The sequence below is a fragment of the Selaginella moellendorffii genome, unplaced genomic scaffold (genome assembly GCF_000143415.4).
Source record: "Selaginella moellendorffii unplaced genomic scaffold, v1.0 SELMOscaffold_25, whole genome shotgun sequence".
Taxonomy (NCBI): domain Eukaryota; kingdom Viridiplantae; phylum Streptophyta; class Lycopodiopsida; order Selaginellales; family Selaginellaceae; genus Selaginella; species Selaginella moellendorffii.
The window spans coordinates 46,814-69,191 of NW_003314286.1; the positions used below are offsets into that span (position 1 = coordinate 46,814).

At 44.1% G+C, this 22,378-nt stretch overlaps 1 long non-coding RNA gene across 1 annotated transcript; it reads right to left on the reverse strand.

The window, feature by feature from the left end:
- Nucleotides 1–15,122: 15,122 nt before the first annotated feature.
- Nucleotides 15,123–15,438, reverse strand: LOC112347928. Its single transcript, XR_002992906.1, has 3 exons — nucleotides 15,423–15,438; nucleotides 15,243–15,371; nucleotides 15,123–15,189 (listed from the first exon to the last, which is right to left on the reverse strand). It is a non-coding gene; the product is annotated as an uncharacterized LOC112347928 (long non-coding RNA).
- Nucleotides 15,439–22,378: the final 6,940 nt, after the last annotated feature.

Genomic DNA, 22,378 nt, shown 5'->3' on the forward strand with positions numbered 1-22,378 from the left:
AAGGCCCCCCCCCCCCCCCCCCCCGTTGCCCTTGTGAGGCAAGGGTTTTATACAAGGAAGATGGGGAATATTTTTAAGACTAGAATATTCCCTCTCTCTCTCTCACTCTCTCAGTGGCCACGTGTAAGCCACAAATTTTTCCTTTCCAATTTGCCAGCTTACCTCGTCTATCCGTCCAACACTGCCTTAGCTTTTGCTAAGTTCCCTTGCCAAGGTTCTCGCCTATAGTACCAACTCCTACTTGGTCCTACTTGGTTTCAGCTACTCACTGCACGAGCAACGGAGTGTTAACCATCCATCCACAGATTCCCAAATCTCTCCCAATCCCCCTCCCCGGGTTAGATTGGACTTAAAGTTCTACTACACTCCCCACAAGCACAAGCAGTTAAGCACACCAAGCTTCCAGGTTCCTAACATCCCTTGGTACCACAAGACTTGATCATGGGACCCTCTAAATCCTAAGTCTTGGGTGCGACACTTGCTTTGGGACGCCGGTGAAACACTGTGGCCTAACAGCTCGGTATGGGTACCTCTACCCCCCCACTTCCATCCCGAAGGGAAGGTCCAAGCCCCTAGGAAGGGCGAGGACCAATGAGCAGCATGGTACTCAAGTGGGGCACCACTCCACATGAGCCGGGAGCACTGCAGTCAGTTTCCCTTTCGGGAGTGGGAGTTGCTCTTGAGCACTTCCTTGGATGGCTCCTCCAGCACCAACCAAGTCCATGCTCACTCCCACCCAAGGTTCTTTGGTCCCAATCCCAACCTCAAGTCAATTTGGAAGCCCCACTAGAGAGTTCCTTCAAAATTGGTTCTTGGACCTCACTATCCCTACTATACTTTTGGAACCCCCTGCAGCCCCCCTATCCTGGGAGATGCACGCTTTGGGCTTTCACCCCTTGACCTGTATTAGTACTCGGACTTAGTCTCTGGCTCGATCTCAGACTCGATCTCGGATCCGACTTCGGATTTGGTCTCGGACTCGATCTCGGACTCGATCTCGGACCCGATCTCGGACCCGACCTCAGACTCGACCTCGGACTCGGTCTCGGACCCGATTTCGGATCTCGGACTCCGTCTCGAACTCAGTCTCAAACTCGGTCTTGAACTCGGTCTCCGAGTCGGCCTCGGACTCGATTCCGGACTCTATCTCGAACTCGGTCTCAGAGTCAGTTGTTGACCATGTCTCCGGGGGCATCCCCCCACTTAGCGGTGTGCCTAAGTTAGCCTCCCCGGCCAAGAGCCCATGACAACGGAATATAGGTGTCCCTATACTCCTCACCTCACCACGCCCTAGTATGGGGTTGGGACTTGAACCCAACCTTGCTTTACTAGGGGGTTAGGACTCAAACCCAACCTCCGTAGAATACGTCTACGGATTCGACATCCCCGCAGGGAGTCGGGCGTAGTTCCCTACGCCTAGTTGACCTAGCTAACCCATCTAATTAGCTTACCTTTGGCGCGCCTTCGGGTCTCAACATATGCCATTACTCAACTTCTCAAATTGATACTTTTAATTGAACTTGGCATAAGTACATAGAGTTCTGCCTTGTAGAAATTCCTCCACTAGATCTCGCGCATTTGCTAGGTTCTCCTCCGGTTCCCATGTTGCTTCATAGTGTGGAAATCCTTTCCACTTCACATGGAACTCTCTCACCTCGTGTCCTTGTCGCTTGCTCTTGCGCGCATTGAGGATTCGTATTCCTCTTTCCCTTGGATAACCTCAGGTAAAGGTCTTACTTGGTCCTTGCGAAGCGGATCCTCAAAATATGGCTTGAGTAAGTTCACGTGGAACACGGGATGCATCTTCCCCATCTCTCGAGGAAGTCGGAGACGGTAAGCCACTTTACCGATTCGAGCCTCAATCTCGTAAGGCCCTGCAAACCTGCTTAAGGAACTCAAGATCAATTCATTTACAAGAATACATGCACTTTTACCTTTGGGTCAACTTCTGGCTGATCCCACTTGGTAGCCTGAGGTTCTTGGTGTTCAGCCACACCTTCTCCCCAGCTTGGAACTCTACATCCCAGCGCTTCTGGTTCGCGTACTTAGTTTGCCTTTGTTGAGCCCGTTCCAAGGAATCCCTCACTAGATTCCAAATGTTGAGTCTTTCCGCCGTGAATGCCTCCACTGCAGGTAATTTTCCATGATACTCGGCCACGCCGAGTTCCACAAGACCTTCAATAGCTCGCCCATTGATGACTTCCCATGGACTCACCCCGATGCTCGAATGTGGTGAGTTGTTATAACACATTTCTGCAAGTCCCAAATGACCTACCCAATCGGTCTAGTCTCCCGAGACATAGCATCGCAAAAAATCCTCCAGCTGCCTATTCACCCTTTCCGTTTGTCCGTTTGTCAAGAAGTGTTAGTGCCATCAAACTTGACTTAATACCCCATACCTATCTGTGGGTGATAGGCTGTGCTGAATTTTAACTTGGTGCGATATTGTTCCAAAAGAGTTCTCCAGAACCTGCTGGTGAAGATCTTATCTCGATATGAGATGATCTCCTCTGGCCTTCCCCGTACTCGAACCACTTGTTTGAAGAATAGCTTTGCCACACCTTCTGCATCCACTTCCGTTGTGGTGGATATAAAATGTGCCATCTTCGAAAATCGGTCCACCACCATGAATATCACATCAAACCCCTCACTTGGGGAGAGTCCCGTGATGAAGTCCATTGTAAGACATTTCCACGGACGATCTGGAATTGGGATGCTTTGTAACAAGCCCCCACTAGCCTTAGTCACGGCTTTGACCTGCTGACATGTTAGACATGTCTTTACATAGTCTTGGACATCCTTAGCCATATTTGGACAGTGGTATTTCCTCTTGAGTAAGCCCATTGTCTTGGGCACCCTGCCGTGTCCCGCAAGAAGTCCGTCATGACACTCTTCTAAGGCTACCTTCCTTAGTTCCCCTTCTGGAACATACACCCTCGTTTGCTTGTAATATATGAGTTCATTGCGTTTTGCATAGCCTGTTTTTTCGTCCGTTGGCAGCTCACCTCTTTGGTGAGCTTCCCGTGCCTCTAGATTCCTCAGCAACACTTCTTGTGTTAGACCATCGTTCTTGTATGCAGTCCGCACATCATCCCAAAAGGTTGCTGTTGCGCTAGATATCGCCAACTTCAACTCGCTTTTCGACTTAGTGCATCTGCCATGATGTTGCTCTTCTCAGGCTTGTACAAAATCTCGCAATCAAACTCGGCCAAAGCATTGGCCCACCGACCTTGTTTTCCCCTCAGGTCGGGCTATGACAAGAAGTGTTTCGTTGCCACATTATCCGTGTAAACCTTGAAGTGTCTCCCAAGGTAATGTTGCCACTCCTTGAGTGCTTTGACCACCGCAAACAATTCCTTCTCATGGGCAGGCCACTTCCGTTGAGCCTTGTCCAACTTTTTCAAGAAGAACGCTACTGGATGGTTGTCTTGCTTCAAAACTGCACCCAACGCAAAGTCTGAAGCATCCGTTTCTACCTCAAAGTCCTTACCAAAGTCTGGTAATGCCAGCACGGGAGCCTTCCTCAATTTCCCCTTGAGGTGGACAAATGCCGCCTCGCATTCTGCTGTCCATACCATCTTCCCTTTTCCCGTTTGGTCCATTAAGGGCAGGGCTACTCTCGAATAGTGTTTGATAAACTTTCAATAGTAGTTGTATAGCCCCAGGAATGCCCTTAACTCGTGTACATTCGATGGTCGCTCCCAATCCTGGATCGCTTGGACCTTCTCAGGGTCCACCTTGAGCCCGTCCTTGCCCACCACATGCCCGAGAAACTTTACCTCTTGTTGAGCAAAGTCACATTTGCTCTCTTTAGCATACAGCTAGTGTTCCCTTAGTTTCTCGAACACTTTCGTCAAGTGTTTGACATGCTCTTCTAGCATTTCGCTATAAATCAGGATGTCGTCAATATAGATGACCACAAAGTGATCCAAATAGGGTACAAAGATATGGTTCATCAACGCCGAAAATGTTGCCGGCGCATTGCATAGCCCGAAGGGCATCACCAAAAACTCGAAGCTCCCATACCTCGTTCGATAGGTTATCTTCTCGACATCTTCCTCTGTTACCCTGATCTGGTAGTATCCTGACCTTAGGTCAATCCTCGAGAAGTATTTTGCCTTTCCCAACCTATCGAACAGGTCCTCAATCCTTGGCAAAGGGTATTTGTTCTTCTTTGTATATTTGTTGAGCAACCGGTAGTCTATGCACATGCGCATAGATCCATCTTTCTTTTTCACAAATAGCACCGATGCCCCATACGGCGACTTGCTCAACCTAACATACCCTTTTTCCACCAACTCCTTTAGTTGGCGCTTGAGCTCCACAAGTTCTTTTTCTTTCAAACGATAGGGGGGACGAACCACCACCTCAGCACCCTCGACCAGCTCAATCTTATATTTTATCGGTCATGCGAGGGGCAATCCCGCTAGTAGCTCCTCTGGCATGGTATCCTGGAATTGATCCAACACCCGCTGGATCACTAAAGGTACTTCTTCCATTCCAGTCTTTTTGTCACTTCTCACCGAGAATAAGCACAAAAATGCAGTCTTGGTCCCTTTAGTGAGTTGTCCTCTCGTGGACACCAGGTTTAGACACGAATCTTTGGCCTTGCATTGCCCTACCTTTAGATCCTGGGCCTCCACCCTGGATCTTCTTCCTTGGGCATTCGCCAGTACCACAAGGTTCCTACCTTGTCCATGTAGGGCTACCACGAACAGATTGAACCAATCCATCCTGAAGATCACGTCAAATCCCGCCATGTCCAACCCGGACCCGATCTCGGACCCGACCTCAGACTCGGTCTCAGACCTGATTTCGGATCTCGGACTCCGTCTCGAACTCAGTCTCGAACTCGGTCTTGAACTCAGTCTCCGAGTCGGCCTCGAATTTGATTCCGGACTCTATCTCGAACTCGGTCTCAGAGTCGGTCTTGGACTCGATCTCAGCCTCAGTCCCATCTGATGAACTCTTTATCATTTTGGTCATGCTTTCGGGGCTCCTTTAGCCTACGACACCTCGGAGAGTTGGTTCCTTACACCACGCCCTAACATGCGACCACGGTGGATCGTGTTGGCTCCAAACGCGCGAGAACCCTCCGGAGAGTGTAGAGTGTACCTCTACTACTGATGCCAAGTGTTGATAGCTTTGTTAAATAGTAGAAACTCTAGAAAACAAAGTGGAAAAGAAAAAAGAGAGGTAGGTGTGAAGTTTGGAGACAGAGAGGAAAACCCGGTGGGAAACTTGTAGTCAAACTGGATCCTAAAGTTGAAGAAAAAGTGCAAAAAAAGTGTGAAAAGAGGGAGAAAAATAGGGGAAAAAGAGTGCGAGTACCCAAAGAGCTTAACCTGTACCTAGATTTTGGCTTAGGAAAATGTAATATGCAAATGCAGCCTCTTGATGACTTCCAATATGCTCCAAGGATTGGCCGAAACCGAGAAAGAAAAAGAAGTAGAAGAGGGGATGCATTGCCCAAGGGTGGTAAGTGTGGAAATGATGAAAGATGGAGTGATATGGTGGAGTGCGAAATGGTGGTGGCACTCTAAGTAAGCGCTGACCTCTCGAAGTAGCCGGTAACTGGGACCTGTAACTAGTAACCACCTGCTCTCGCTCCTACTCCTGCGCCTGCTCTAGCACCGATATGATGGAGTGATATGGTGGAGTGCCAAGACGGTGGTGGCACTCTGAGAAGGTGGCCAATCTGATATGTCGGACTGAAGAAGTCAGCAGCTGAAAAGGATGTCGAGGGAGTCACGAGGTTGCCGGTAAAGAGAGGTGGCATGTGTCCACTGATTGCTGGAGCAGAAAGTGGCTTTGGCTTCTATAGCCTCGCCTAAGGATCCACCTAGGTGCCTTGAGTGAACAGGTTCACTTGGTTGGAAGAAAGTCTCTCCAAAAAAGCTAGTGCGTTGTCGGCAAATGGTCGTAAGGATATCTCGGAAATGGCATGTCCAAATGAGGTGGTGTCATTTGCTTCTGGTGCACGTATGTGTGTCTGTGGTATGGTGTAAATGTGACCTCAAACGAAGATGTGAATGATGGTGAAAGAATGAAAGATGCAAGACAGGCATCTAGAGATAAGTGCGGGCAATGCTGCTAGAAGTGATTGGTGATGGAACTGTGAATGTAGATGATATGGAATGAGTGAGGGGAATGTGTGGGGTGTAGTAATGGGAAGGGAAAGGCCAAAGAACCTGGAACATAGACCGAGCCAAGCGAGGAACCTCCATACATACGGCAATGCAGCTTGAGTGTGAAATCCAAGGCATGGGCCATGGTCCAATGGAGAAACACCCTCTAAAAGTAAGAAAAGGAGCCATGAAAGTAAAGTAAAAGAAAGGAAGAAAAAGAAAAAGAAAAAGAAGACAAGAGGAACTCCTCACCAAATGAAGCGTTTGAGATGAGAGTGGTTGTGAGCGTGTGGGAGCTCACGTCCATCAGCATCAACTAGCACATATGCTCCGCATCCGATGTGTCACTGGACAAAGTAGGGGCCGGTCTAGCAAGGGGAGAACTTTGAAGGTGGCATAAACTCCTTGAGTAAAACGAGATCGCCATCCTTGAATGGTTCGGCAGACCACTAGTGATCGATGACTGATTTGATCTTCTGCTTGCCTCAAAGGAGATGTTCAGTTGTGGATTGTCCCTGTTCTTCCAAGGCAAGAACCTCCAAGTCACGTGCATGAAGCTTGTCCTCATCGCTAAGCTGGATCTCCACTGGAAGCATAGCCTCTGTCCCATAGACAAGGGAGAATGGGGTTGCAGAGATGGATGTCTTGAGGGACGTCCAAAAGGCCCACAACGCCGTAACCAAGTGCTCGTGCCAACGCCTTGGATCCATCACATGCTTCCGCCGCATGTGAAAAGTTGGGTGGAACTCTTGGATGGTCACAATCCAAGATAAAGTACGAGGACTGTGAACCGGTCACTATAAAAGAAAGGTCAGCACATTAAAATAGACATGGGAATGGATACGGGCTCTAGCAAGAAAGTGACAAAATCGCTCCAAGGTATAAACAACAGCCACCACTTCTTTTTCCGCATCCATGTACTTCTTCTTGGTCTCCTTGAACGAATGTGATGCATAGTATGTTGCATGGGGTGGCTTGCCAGGCTGTGAACATTGGCAAAGGCATACTCCAAAAGCCTCTATACCCGTTGTGATGTAAATGTCGAAAGGAAGTTGCCGTTCTAGTGGTTGGAGTACCGGGGCCATGCGGAGTGACTACTGTGACTGCTAGTTGTGGAGGAAACGACGAAAGAAACCCGTTTGCCCGAGGAAGCTGCGAAGCTACTTCACATTGGTTAGTGGGTTCTGATCTAGAATCTCCTGAGCCTTGGCTACCTGGGGCCTAATCCCATCCTGTGAGACATCAAAGCCCAGTAACCGGCCTTCAATCACCCCGAATTTACACTATGCTGGGTTCAATGAAAATTTGTGTCGTCGACAGCGAATGAAGATCTATTCCAAGTGCACAAGGTGATCCTCAAAGGAGTTAAAGGTCGTGCACAGATCATCCATATACACCCTTAAGGCACCTCCAATCAAGTTGTGAAAGACATGGGTCATAAAGCGCTGAAAAGTAACTCTAGCATTACACAAGCCAAACGGGAGGACGTTGAAAACAAAGATACCCCAAGGTGTTTGGAAGGCCGTAAGATCTTGATGATCCAGATAAATGAAGATCTGGTTGTACCCTGAAAAGCCATCCATGAAAGAGTAGTATCGGTGTCCAGCCATCTCATCCACAATCGCATCAATAAATGGAGTTAGAAAATGGTCTTTCGCAGTTGCCTTGTTCAGGTCTCAAAAGTCAATGCATAGGCAGAGTTTTCCATTTGCCTTGCATGCAAGGACGAGGTTGGCCACCCACTCTAAGCTCTCCAAAGGGTAAATAAAGCCGGCTGCCAGAAGTCGCTCGATCTCCAACTTCATCTCGGAGTGAGCTGCCGGGCTGAAACGCTGCATGGTTTGGTTGACTCTAAAAGCACAATACTATGCATGATTGTGTCCATGGGAACTCCTAAAAGCTGGCTGTAGTCCCAAGCAAATACGTCCTTGAAACACTGGAGGAGATCCAAGAGCTTTGCTATGTTTGTTGAAGCAAGTGATGTGGCGATAAAGACCGGGTCCTTATCATCACCTAGGAAAACAGCATGAACCCTAGATTCTGGAGAAACCTTGGGCTCAAGGGGTTCATCTATCTTGGATTCCTCCCTGACCTTGGAAACTAAAGAGTAGGGAGTGCCTTTTGTCTCTCGCATCATGGTGATTGCTTGATGGGATAACCTGTCTGCCCAAAAGGTTTCTTCACGAGGGACACTTTGAAAAGTCACCTAAGAGAACTCATCCATCACGTTGACCGCCCGCTACCAAAGCTCTTTCAAGTTCTATTTGCAGACTTGGTATTCTCCAGTAAGTTGGTGTATGATGAGTTGCGCATCTCCAACGAAAGTGACTCACCTAAACTTGAGATTTGTTGCCAACTTCATGGCACTAATAGCAACCAAGTACTTTGGTTCATTAGCTGATGTTGCTGGCAAAGTGATAGAGAGGTCAGCTACTTTGTTCTCCACAGAATCTATCATCCAAACTCCAATGCTGGCAACCTGGTTGAAATAAGCTGTAATCATAGGAGTGTCCTCTTCTTCAAATAAAGATGCTGGGGACACCACATCTAGCAAGACCGTCTCTAGCAAGTCAGGCAAGAATGTTGTTGTTGGATCCGGAGTCTTTGTCTGTTGTTCTCTTTGCTTCTAATGCTCTGAGCACTCGATGTCCAATGCAAGGACTGTAGCTAAGTACTCTGCAAGTGAAGGAAGATCCTCCACTGAAGTCCAGTCCAAGTCTAGTGCTAAAGTTTCAGTGTAATACACTTGGACCTGTACCGGAAGCTCCACAGTAGGAAATTCTGAACTCAAAGAGCTATAACTCGCATGTAGCATGTCCAATTGGCTTGATTCTTTCTGCTAGTTCTGTGTTTGGATGTCATCCTTCGTCTCTAATAAACGGAATGACGAAATACGCTTGGAGTCATCAGCTACTGAGATTTTAGTAGGAAGATGTTGGCTGTGTGACACCTCAGATAGTTGCTGTGAAGGATTGAGCTTGGCTATGTCCTGCGAAAGATGGACCTGGTCTGGAGTGACTGTGTTGTCAAGCTCCATAAGAGAGAGTTGGTCCCATGCAAAAAACAAATCGAGGAGCCCTTCCTCTATCGAGAAACACTCCGAAAAGCTGGATACGGGAGCCTGTACTCTATAAGCCCCGCCATCAAATAAAGAGGGCCTGTCTAGAGGCTCGGCCTTACTCTCAAATAAAGAGAGTGAAGTTGAGAGATGTCTCAGGCTACCTGACTCACCTCCAACCATGTCAATTGCATTGCATGAGAAAGCATCTGTCATATAGATAGTCGACACCACCATGAACTCAAGAAAAACCTTTGTGAGCTCAAGAGGAAAGTATGGTGTGGAGGCCATCTTAGGCTGAGCTTGCTAAGCTTGCTGAGAAAGAGCTCTGCCGTGGTTGTTGAGAAAGGTGGCGCTATGGGTTCCATCGCTAATTTCCATCTTGCCTTATGCGCTATCAATGGTGCAATGGGCTGTGATTTGCCATGAGTGGCCAAGGATGATAGGGTCCTTCAAAGAGGACATTCCAAGACATTTGTAGTCAACCATAAGGAAATCCACTTCAAAAATAACACCCTGCACTGAGACCTTGACACCACAGCAAATGCCCGCTGGAGGAACGGTGTGGTTGGCAAAGGTTTTGAGCACGATGGAGGAGCTCTTAGTGATTTGTACCTATGTTGAAAGGGCAGCCTTGAGAGAGATAATGTTGCTTCCAAAACCGGAATCAACCAAAGCATCTATCTTACAAGAAGAAGTACAAATCTGCACCGGGACAAAGAATGGACCAAGATCTCCACCATATCTTGTCATGTCGACAATGTGCACCTCTTGAGGAGCTCTCTTGAGAGTGCTCTCTGGTGTTCTTGACCATGCAAACTCCTCTAAACGCTGGCCGTATCTCGGGACAAGACACAACATGTCTCGGAGTGAAAAGGTGACGGGAGTGTCAACCAGTTGTTGAAGAACTAGCTCAAGAACAAGAATAGTTGTTGGTGAGATCTCAGGAGGAGAAGAGAGTAGTGACTTGAAGGGGAGCTTACAAGCCACCCTCTGCATCACTGGATCTGGTGCCAATAGAGATTCACTCTCAACTGGCATCGGGGGATCTGTGGCAGGCTGAGCGGGTGCCTTCTTCTTTGCTTGGGCTCGAGTGGTTGCGGTTTGCTGCTGTTGCCTATAGAGTTCCTCGGCTACCAAAATTGTGTTGACCAATGAGGCTGGTGCCTTGCCTTTGCTTGACAAAGGGGCTGCCTCAATCGCTTGTCGCTCCAGCTGCTCCTAATATGTCTTTGGACCCTGAGACGATGTGGAACTATTAGCAAAGGGATGTTGTTGGACACGTTGAGAAGATGGAGGCCGAAGCTTTGGGTGAAGCTTGAAGCAGCACTGCATGTTGTGTGTGTTTGTCTCATAGTGAGTGCACCAACGGGGCTTAAATCTACGTTCCCGAGCTGTAGTGGCCTCTTTCCTGGACTCCACCAGCTCCAAGAGTAGTTTCTCATGGTGTAATTGCTGCTGAAGAATGATCTTCTTTAGCTGCCACATCTCGTTGGCAAAGTTCTCAATAGCCGGAGGTGTAAGCTTAATAGCGACAGGCTTTGTTATGGATGGGCGAACAGCTGCACAAGGTGACTCTAATGGGGTGATGGCTTGGTCAAAATCAACTCTAGCAATCCCTAGGTCAACCAGAAGCTCTCTTTCCAGCTTTATAGCAAATGGAAATGCCTCACAGCAAGACCTGAATGTCTTCTTATAAAGTTTCCACTGCAAGTTCCCACACAGACCTGCTGTGAATGCCATGATCCTCTGTTGCTCATCTTGGACCACTCTGCAATCCCAACACTACTTCTAGTAAGCTTGAAATTGTGTGATGTAGTCAGGAACAGACTCGTGAGCACCCTGCCGGAACAAAAAGAGGTCGACAAATAGCCAATTTGTGGGTTTTTCCTCAACAAAGTGTTCTCTGAAAGAAGCAAGTAGTGTCTAGAAGTCTGTCCGGTCCTTTGGGAGGAGAGAATCTACCCAAGTTGCTGCTTTGCCTTCAAGAGACTGTAAGAAGTTGCGGCACATACGATCATCATCGACGATCATGTTTGTGGTGCAGTAGTAATTAAAGCGACTGATATGTAATGTTGGAGAGACTGTTCCAACACCTGAGAAGGTTAGCAGATCACTCCCCTTCTACAAAACATGGAGCTGAGGTCGAGCTAAAGGTGGCTGCGCCATAGCTTGTAGATCTAAGTCACTGGAATCTGCCAAGGATGAAGAGGACTCGGCCCAAGAAGGTGCATTGTCGTACCTAAGCTGCCTTTGGATGTTAGAAAGTTTACTCCATACCTTAAGGCCTCAAGGTATGGTAAAAGGGTGCTAGTTTGTCGTACATCTAGTTTGTACCGGCATCAAATACCCTAAATATTGCAAATGCCCAGTCAAGGCAATTGGGTTGACAGGAGCACGAAGACTGTAGGCTAGTGCTCAAGTTGCACAAAGCTGCCCAAAATGCCTATGACGAAGAGGAATAAGGGTGAAAACGGAGATATATGCCTCAAGCACACATAACCATTGACCCATGGGGTAATTGCCGAAGTAGCTGCCAGAGTAGCTGTTGGAGTAACCAGTAACCGGTAATTAGGGACTTGTGACTTGTAACTGGTAACCCCCCTGCTCTCACTCCTACTCCTGCGCCTACTCCAACACCAACTCCTATCCCTGTGCCTATTCCTACTGTCCCTATTCCTATGCCAACTCTTGTTTCTGCTCCTCCTGTTCCTGTTCCTGCAGTTACCTATTCCTTGAAGATTGCTTCGTTCCCAAGGAACTCTCAACAAAGTTTAGCCCAAAAGAGAAAAATGAGTCCTTTGGTCTCAATCCTTCCCCATTTTGACCGTTGGTGGGTTTGTTGGAAAGAGCTCAGCCCCATCTACCTTCTATCGTAAGAATTTGGGAAGAAGCCGCCTTAATATTCCCCAAAATCCAAGAAGAGTTAGCCCAGAACGCTAATATTGTGGAAAAACATGTGCATGTCACTGATGTAGATCGATACTAAGGCACTGTTGGTATTTTCGGAAAGCCTAGGACCAAGAGCACCTCTAGAAACAAATGGCATCCAAAACAAAGCCTGGAGGAGCACGAATTCCTGCCACAAAGATGACCCAATCTAGCTGGAGAAGAAAATCCTTTTGCATGCTGCCAATTTGGCCAAATCTAGCACCAAGAATCACCCCTACTCATAAATCTAGGCCAGATCTACAAGCTCAAATGTAGTACTTTGAGAAATTGGGTCAAGGATCTAGGCGAGAATGTGAAAACCCCAAACTGTTCCTCAAACCGAGCCAAAACACGTTGTATCTCTTCAAATACTGCACGGCTTGATAAGCACCATACTTTGCTGGAAAGAGGAGCTCTAAACCTATCCAACACGCCTAGGATCAAACAAAACCACTACAAGATGAACAAGGAATTCCTTCCTAAACTCTGCGGCCAAAAGAAAAAGAAAGACATGACACCCAGAAAGTGCTGCGCATCACGCCGGGTTCACCATTTGTTGGGGGAAGGAGGGGCACCTCCCCCAACTCTCGCTCAAACACGAAAAATGCTTCAATACTCTTTACAAAATGCCCCCCCCCCCCCCCCTTGCCCTTGTGAGGCAAGGGTTTTATACAAGGAAGATGGGGAATATTCTAAGGACCAAAATATTCCCTCTCTCTCTCACTCTCTCAGTGGCCATACCCTAATAGTGCCCTGAGTCATCTAGTTGGAAGAAAGTCACTCCAAAAAAGCTAACATATTGTCAGCAAATGTTCACATTGATATTTGAAAAATACCACATCCAAATGAGGTGTTGACTTTTGCTACTGGTGTGTGTATATATGTCTATGATGTGGTGTAAAGATGAACACAAATGGAGATGTGGATGATGGTGAAAGAATGAAAGATGAAAGACGGGCATCTAGAAGTGAGTGTGGGCAATGTGCTAGAAGTGATTGGTAATGGATTTATGAGTATATATGATATGGAATGTGTGTGAAGAATGTATGGAGTAATGCAATGGTAAGGAAGGACCAAAGAACTTGGAAATAGCCTGAGCCAAGTGAGGAATTACCATACAAACAACAATGCAGCTTAAGCTCTAAAATCCAACATAAGAGATATGGTTGTTATGATCCGGCGCAAAAAGATAGAAATCTAGTCACCCTAGACTATTCTACACCACCTCTTAAGGTTCCTCACCACCCAACCACCCCCGAGCTACCTCAAAAGCTCCACTACACCACCACTCCACTGTGAGCCCTAGGGTTTTTTCCCTTACCCTAACATGCCTTAATATACCCTTGAGCCTCCCTTTGACCAATGTTGACCACGTGGTCAAAGCTGGTGCCTAACAATTCTTTCCCCTCAACAAAGTCCTTGTCCCAAGGACAAGTTGTACTAGTGATCACCCTTTCTGGGGAACCTTGCTCAAACTCCTGATCCATCTTCCACAACCGTATACATCAAGAAGGCATTGGGCCCGTCACTCCGAGATAGTACACAATTCAACTAGTTGACATAAAATACCGGATGAATTTTCACCCTAGCTGGCAGCTGCACCCGATAAGCCACTTTACCAATGCACTCTAGCACTTCTTGGGGAATAATTCTGCAATTTTGATGTACTCAATATGCATTAGGATTAACATTATTACTCATGAGCTCCTGCATGCATATCACTAGTATCACTAGTAATGTCAACATCCTATTGGCATGATCCCCGCCCCCCCATTCTCTTATAAAAGCTTGCCTTAGGCTTTCACCTTAGTCTTAGGAGTTTCACTCTAACACAATCTAGAAAACTTATTAAATACAAAATAGCACTGGTTTAACCTAAACACAAAAACAACACTGTTGTGTTCATGACATTTTCTATATGCCTTATTAGCAAATTTAGACACTTTTCATAAACAATTTATAAAACTAATACATGAGGAATGATAGCAAGGGTATTTAATAAATATAATAAGCTATCATATAACAATATTAAGGGATTAGTACCTAATATGTGAGGTTCTTGTCAAGCTAGTGTAAGACAAAGCAAAAAAAAGTTAATAAGTTAGCCCATGTATATTTGGCTAAATAGACATTTAGGAATTCTTTATATTTTAGTATAGATTAAAAGGGGTTAATAAAGGGAATAAACAATACTGATATTTTGCTGTCATGACAATAAAAGAACTTTAGCTTTAAATATAGTTACATTCGCAGTTGAAGATATAGAATTAAACTATCTCAAAAGAATTCAATAGCAAGTATTCTAAACATATTTTATTTTATATATATATATATATAAATATATATATATATATATATATATATATATATATATATATATATATATATATATTAACTAACACACTAATTGTATGGTTTATAATATGAGTTTTAATATAAATATTTAAGTTTCTAAAATTAATATTTATTTTTAAATATATAAATATTAAAAATAAGTAACCTCAAACACTTTGACTATGAAATAAGAAATAAGAAATATATTATAAATACCAATGACTACATTTTACTTTCTATAGATCTAAACAAAAAGTATAAAAATGAAAACTTCTCGAAAGTTATTTCTTTAGTATTTAGTTTGAGCCTCTAAGTTAAGGTGCATGACCAGCCTTGGCACACAGCCATGGCAGCCAGCCATGGCTTGCATCGGCATGGCCGGCTGCATGGCCAGCCATGCAAGCTACCATCCATTGCCTTAGGCTGCAACTATGGCAAGCATGGCTGCCATGACTGCTACTAGTGCCATGGTGCTTCACTACTGTGGCTGGTTGAGACTATACATCGACAGAAGAATAGAGCTCAAGGTTCTGGGCTTCCTCCGATAATGGGAATTGGCATTCCCATCCTGGCGAGAACATTAGAGTTTGTAAGTTTCAAACCGGGCACAAAAAGCAAGAGCATCGACACTCACCCGCTGTGTCTCGAGAAGTAATCGTTGTCGAGAGAGATGGCAAGAGCTAGAACAATCGCTCTCTCGGTCAGTGTCAAAGAGCGAGAAACCGAAAGAGGCTCCACCTGGAAAAGAAAAATCTCGCGAGCTCGCAAGAGGAAAACGCAAAAATATCCACCTGTGGATCAACGTTTTGAGCTTGCTCGCCACCCTGCAAAACGTACTGGCCAGCAACTCCAGCTCTGTTTGTACCATCAGCGAGGACTTCGCCAAATCTCACGACATATTGCCCAGCATCTGTGAAGAACTGCATTCCAAGCAGTGAGATACTTGCTGGTCTGGAATTATCACACCATACCTCGTAGCCAAATCCAGCTGTAACTTCACAGCTGGGTCTGCTAAAAGCCAGCTGCAGTCACAGTGAGGGCCAAGTCATTCTAGCTTAATGTTTGATTTTTTTGCTTATGCCACAACCAGCTATGGCAAGCAATGGACAAACTTGGAGCTCATGTGCATCTATAGCAGTGTTGTGAAAGGTTTTGAGGTCTCAAAGCTGAGGATCTTGGAGGATGCCAAGGAGCTAATCGATGCTATACCAGTCTTTCTAGATCACATCTCACTCCTTGCTTCTTGCAAAGTCCATATTGTAGCTGCAATGGATAAAGCAGCAAACAGCAAACAATTTTTTTGTTTTACCGAGTTTCGATTACTACATGTGATAAAAATGTTAATAAGAACTAGCTGAATTAATCAGCTTTATAAATCCACATACAAACCCTGCTTCGAAAGATTATTGTATAAACCAAGATAATAAGACAACCAAAGAAACAAAGATATGAAAATACATAGAAATGCAAACATATGTCTGTTAAATAAATGCTTATACTAGATGAAACCATAGTGCAATTTCACAAATTCTAAGATTTGAGAATCAAGAAATTTGACATTTTATTTTTTATGGTAACTAGTAAAAACATTTTTAATATGAATGAAATAACCACCACATTATGCGAAGAATGTTGTGGTTGAAGCTGGCATTGTGGTGGATGTTTAAAACAAAAAGTAGTACGAAAAACATCTTTATAGGATTTTAAAATTTTGTTACAACATTATAATCATTGAATGGTTTGCATATGTCATTCCCCAGCAAGGTTACATTTAAGATTGAAATTTCATAGTTTTATTTATTGCTAAAAAATGAGGTATGAGATTTTTAAATTAAAATCATATAGTTTTTATAATGGTTTTAAAGTGTAATAGGATATTTATCAACCAAAGTTTTATACTAAGATTGTAGAATATAATGATGAATCTAATGAGAGTTACAGTGGTGAAAATAAGCATACAAGAAATATTGAGGTATTTCAATATTTTCATGAATTAGCTATATATATAATATGTGAATTTGCAAAATACTATGAAGGCTATAATACTAAAGGAATAAATAGAATAATATGCCAAAGAAATTGATGAACATATGAGGCTAGTGTAAATGATACAGGACAAACAAGATATTACTTTTAAGTTTAATATATTTTTTGAATTAATAAAAAAATTGTAAAAAATATGTAACTTTAATTTGTGAGCTATAAGGAACTATATATTGATCAAGCCATTGTTCTGCTAAAAAAATCATCTATGGCTTTAGAAAAATCTGATGTATAAATTTATATAATTTTCAATGTAAATTTAAAATATGTGATTTCTATGTAAGCTGTTATAAAAGACATCAATACAATTGTAATGTAGTATTCTAAAATTCATGTTATATGCTAGCATGTATTTGGTAGATCAAGAAGTAAATATTTATATCACTTTCAATACAATTGAAAACTAAAGATTTTTATATTGTATAGATTGTTATAAAAAGCAAACCTAAATATAGTATAAGGTAAATTATTGTAAGGTTTTAAATATTTTATTATATAATTTCTTTTTAAATTCATATAAAAAATAATTTAGAAAGTGATGTTAATGCTGGTGTTATGTGAAGGACATAACAATTTACCTGTATAGTAAAGAATAAGGTGAACAAATATTTTCTAGCCCAGTTAAATATATTTTAAGTATAATGAATACAATATATTGTAGTATAATGAAAAACAAAGGATGAGCTTCCACTAAATAAGATTAAATATTTTCTAAAGGGTGAGATGAGTATTTTATTTTTCATTTGATCTATAGTAATTTGTATAATTAATTTAATTTTTGTGTAAGAAGCCAAGATTTAAATTTTGGATATAGATATTGTAAAAGGCATTATGAAGTTATTTATTGGAAAGAAGGCTACCTTTCAAAATATCAAAGGGTTTTACAAGATTAAAAACAAGTTCTATCAATTGTTTAATGAAATAAAAACTAAAACAAAAAAAGTTTTAAAATATATTGCTAAACATATTTTAAAAGTTGGGTATTTAGATGGTATTTTTGGAAGCATGGGTAACTAATACTTAGGATTAAAGTATATTAACCATTCAAGAAATTGATAGATTTGATAAGATATATGGAGATATGTAAAAACTATATAGCTAAATAGAATCACAAATACATGTAAAACTGTAAATAAAACTATATGAATATTTTTCTAAACTATATAAAAATATATATTTTGAATTTTGTAAATGACTATATAATAAACCATATCTTAAACACATATACATTTGTTTATTAAAAACTATATTACCATAAGAAAAAATTATATGTAGTATTTGGATAAAATTGACTAACATCTTTATTAAAAACCATACATATTTGTCATGCTAATACTTAAAACCATTAAAAAACTATTTCAAACCTTATACAATAAAATCATATACCAAACTAGATGATGTAATTTTGTCCCATAGCTGTGTATTAATAAATGTACTGGAATTATTTAAGTGAGACTCCAAGCATGTAATGAAGTAATAGAACTACTATGAATTTTAACATTTTTGAAACATACACATATCTAGATTTAATTAGATGAGTTTTTATAATGTCCATTTTTGTTTTTTACAACATATTGATTATATGGACTATGAGGTCAATCTATGAAGACAAACAGCTAGTAGTTATTTTAATTTTTCAGAAAACATGGAAAGAATAATTGCTAAAGTAGCTGTTTGTCAACTGTCATCCTCCTGGAGTAAGCCGGAGTGGAGTTTGAAGCCATAGGTGAGAATTGTCAGGAATCCCCTAATTCTTGCCACATTCCTAACTCTCGCCAGATTCCTGACCTGCAGACCACATTCCTGACTCTCGAGACACTTCCCTATTCCTGACTCTCGAGACACTTCCCGATTCCTAAGTCTCAAGCCACATTCCTGATGATGATGTGGCGCCTCCTCGACCTCAGCTATATTTAGGCCGTCCTCGATCCAAGAGTGGTGGAGCTTCATCAACCTATAGTATATATAGGTTAGCTTTGTTCCATTTCTCCACAATCTGAATCAACGCCAGTCTAAGGCCTCTTCTTTCCTCGACCTCAGCTATATTTAGGCCGTCCTCGATCCAAGAGTGGTGGAGCTTCATCAACCTATAGTATATATAGGTTAGCTTTATTCCATTTCTCCACAATCTGAATCAACGCCAGTCTAAGGCCTCTTCTTTTGTTTCCACTAGCTTTTCTCTCTGTCTTTTTGCATTTTCCAGTCTTGATCTTGTCAGGGGTCTTGACAAGAATCTGGTACAATCTGGAGCTGCCAGAGGACAAATTTGGTGTTTAAGAGATATTCTGGAGGAATAAGGCAGTTACAAGGAAGAGGATTCGGAGGAGAGTGGAAGGGTCGTGATGGCAAAACAGAGAGTAAGGAGGGATCCAGTCGCAGACAGGGTGACACGGAATTCACATGTGAGGTGAGCGGTCGAGCAACTCAATATAAATCAGGAGCAGACAGTGGTTACTACCTGTCCGACATGTGGCCAGATTTGGTACCGTGCCATGCGAGAGATACTGGAGGAGCTCTTGAATCCAGAGATTACTGAGCCTACAGCGACCTGATGTATTCTTTTCTTTGATGAATAAAGGAGAGGTCGCAGTTTTCTCTTGCTTGGGTTTTTCTAGGACTACAAATTTGGTGCAACAATCGTCTCTTTGAACGTCGTCAGGAAAGTCGCCGCGCCGCTGTTTTTCCGTCCCAGACTCAGGAATCCCAGCTTGAGTCTTCGGGGCATACTCCTGAACCTACTGCTTCGGTTCCGATGGATATTTCTGGTACTCCCCGACTCATTAGAGGGAAGTTGAGTCCTGTTGAGAAGCAACGTCGAATATCTCATAATCTTTGCCTCTATTGTGCTGATCCTAATCACAAAGCAGCTGTATGTCCCAAGAAGCCTCCTCAACTGCTCAAGTTCACTCTGCCTCAAAGTCCACCTCTATTGCAGTCGGGAAACGACCCTGTCCAAACAGAGTAGGAGCTGTCTGTTTGGACTCCCCGAATAAAAATCACTTTTCTTCTTTATCAAGCTCCTCACCACCTTTCATCAAAGCCACCACCAATTCCCGCAACTTCCGTGTCCCATGTCTCCTTTCTTTCACCGGACAATCAGGACTCAAGGCTCTGGCATTACTGGACTCGGGTGCAACTTCCTGCTTCATGGACACGGACTTTGCTGCCCGACATCACGTTCCTCTTTCTCCTACCATACGGGATTTGAGGGTTGAAGGCATCGGCGGGCATTTTGTGTCTCCATCTTCTGGACTTAGGGAAACGTTGCCCATTCGAGTACACATCGGGTCCACCGTCACCGATATCGCCTTCAACATCATCAACAGCAAGTCCTCCTCTGTGGTGCTCGGTCTTCCTTGGTTCCAACTACATTAGCCTCAGATCTGTTGGAAGGAATTACAGCTCATCTCTCCCACGGCTTCCCCTGCTGTTCATCATGTCCGAATCAGGAAAAGTTCCCTAAACTCAAATCGGGGTTCTGTTCCTGACTCTATAAAGTTTTCACCCTCTTCTTTTTCCTCTCTTCCATCTTACACTGGACCGTATCCTCGTCTCATCATTCCATTTAGTCGTACGCCTCCTCCTATCTCCACAATCACTATGAAAGAACTCCTTCATGAAGAACCTCTTTTTCTTTTTGCTTTGCATGTTTCTCTTGTCAGTCTTCCTGAGAAGTATCATGATTTTGGGGATGTGTTTGACAAGAAAAAAGCTAGTGTACTGCCTGTTCATCGGCCTTATGATTGTCCCATTGATTTACAGGAAAGAGCGTCACCTCCATGGGGGCTTATCTACGGGTTATCCCCGTTCGAGCTTAAGGCCCTCAAAGAGTACGTGGATGAGAACCTTGCCTCAGGCTACATTCAGCATTCGCAGTCCCTGGCTGGAGCACCTGTCTTCTTTGTCAAGAAGAAGGATGGGAGCTTGCGGCTAGTCATCGACTACCGAGGTTTGAACAAGGTGACTGTTCGGAACCGTTATCTGCTGCCCCTGATCTCGGACCTGTTGGAATGCCTCGGCGGTGCCCGCTTCTTCACCAAGATCGACCTCCGTGGAGCATACAACCTGATCCGGATCCGGCCTGGTGATGAATGGAAGACTGCGTTCCGAACCCGCTATGGCCACTTCGAGTACACTGTCATGCCATTTGGCTTGACAAATGCTCCAGCAGTTTTCCAACACATGGCGAATGACGTCTTTCAGGAGTTTCTTGATCAGATGGTGATCGTCTACCTTGATGACATCCTCATCTACTCAAAAACTCAGGAGGAGCATGACGAACATGTACGCAAGGTGCTAGCGAAGCTGCGAGAACACGGCCTATATGCAAAGCTTGAGAAATGTTCCTTTGATCAGCAGTCTGTGGAGTTCCTTGGGTACTTTGTCACTCCTAAGGGTATCACGATGGATCCTACCAAAGTCAAGACTATTCTCGAATGGGAGCCTCCACAATAAATGTCGAACGTTCAGGTTTTCCTTGGCTTTGCCAACTTCTACCACAAATTCATTGATCATTACTCTGACATTGTCCTTCCTCTCACACATCTCACTTGCAAGGATGTTCCCTTCTCTTGGTCTGCTGCTGCCCAGCAGGCCTTCGACACACTCAAGGCGGCTTTTAGTTCTGCTCCTGTCTTGATCCATGCTGATTCCTCACAACCTTTCTTCATCGAGGCTGACGCCTCCGACTTTGCCATTGGTGCTGTGCTGTCTCAACTTGGAGCGGATCACAAACTTCATCCGGTCGCTTTCCATTCTCGGAAATTCCAGCCTGCAGAGATCAATTACGAAATCCACGACAAGGAGCTCCTTGCCATCGTGGATTCCTTTGGAGAGTGGCGCCGTTTCTTGGAGGGGGCGAGCCATCAAACAACAGTCTGGACGGATCACAAAAATCTTGAGTACTTTGCCACTTCTCGAGTTTTAAGCTGTCGTCAAGCAAGGTGGGCACAATTCCTGAGTCGGTTTGACTTTGTTATCAAGTACAGACCTGGAAAGTTTCAAGGCCTTCCTGATGCTCTTTCAAGGCGCTCCTATCTCAGTCTCAGGCCTGGTAATCCTGCCTTCGATCAACAGGATCAAGTTATCCTCGGTCCTGATCAGCTTCAAGTTATGGCAATTTCCCTGGCCCCTCAGGACTCCTCCTTGATGGATGCAATCAGAAACGATCTTCAATCTGATGATCTCGCTAGCGACATCTTCCCCCATCTTCAGGCTGGACACCCAGTGACTCCCGACTGCCGGCGATTTGACGAGTTCGAGTTCTTAGATGGCTTATTGTACCGTGGGGAGCAGCTTTACGTTCCTGAAGGTGATGCTCGAAGGTTGGTCCTGATGGCGTGCCACGATAGCTCGACTGCTGGTCACTTCGGCATTGTGAAAACCTATGAGCTAGTTGCACGGGACTTTTGGTGGCCTCACATGGACGACTACATCAAAGCTTTTGTTACCTCCTGTGACACTTGTGCCCGGAATAAGGTACCTCGCCACCTTCCTTCAGGTTTGCTTCGTTCCCTTCCGGTCCCTTCAGGTCCTTGGGAATCCATCTCCATGGATTTCTTGAGTGATCTTCCGAGTTCTGGAGGCTTCAACAGCATTTTAGTCGTGGTGGATCGCTTCACAAAGATGGCGCACTTCTTGCCATGTACCAAGGAGTTTTCGGGCGAGGACATGGCAAAACTGGTATTCAGGGAAATTTTCCGACTTCATGGGATTCCTACAGATGTGGTTTCGGATCGGGGGCCTCAATTCATTTCTCATTTCTGGCAACGGTTTTTGCAGCTGCTTGGAGTGAAGGCCAACCTCTCTTCGGCATATCATCCTCAAACTGATGGGCAGTCCTAGCGAACGATTCAGACGTTGGAACAATTCTTGAGGTGCTTCA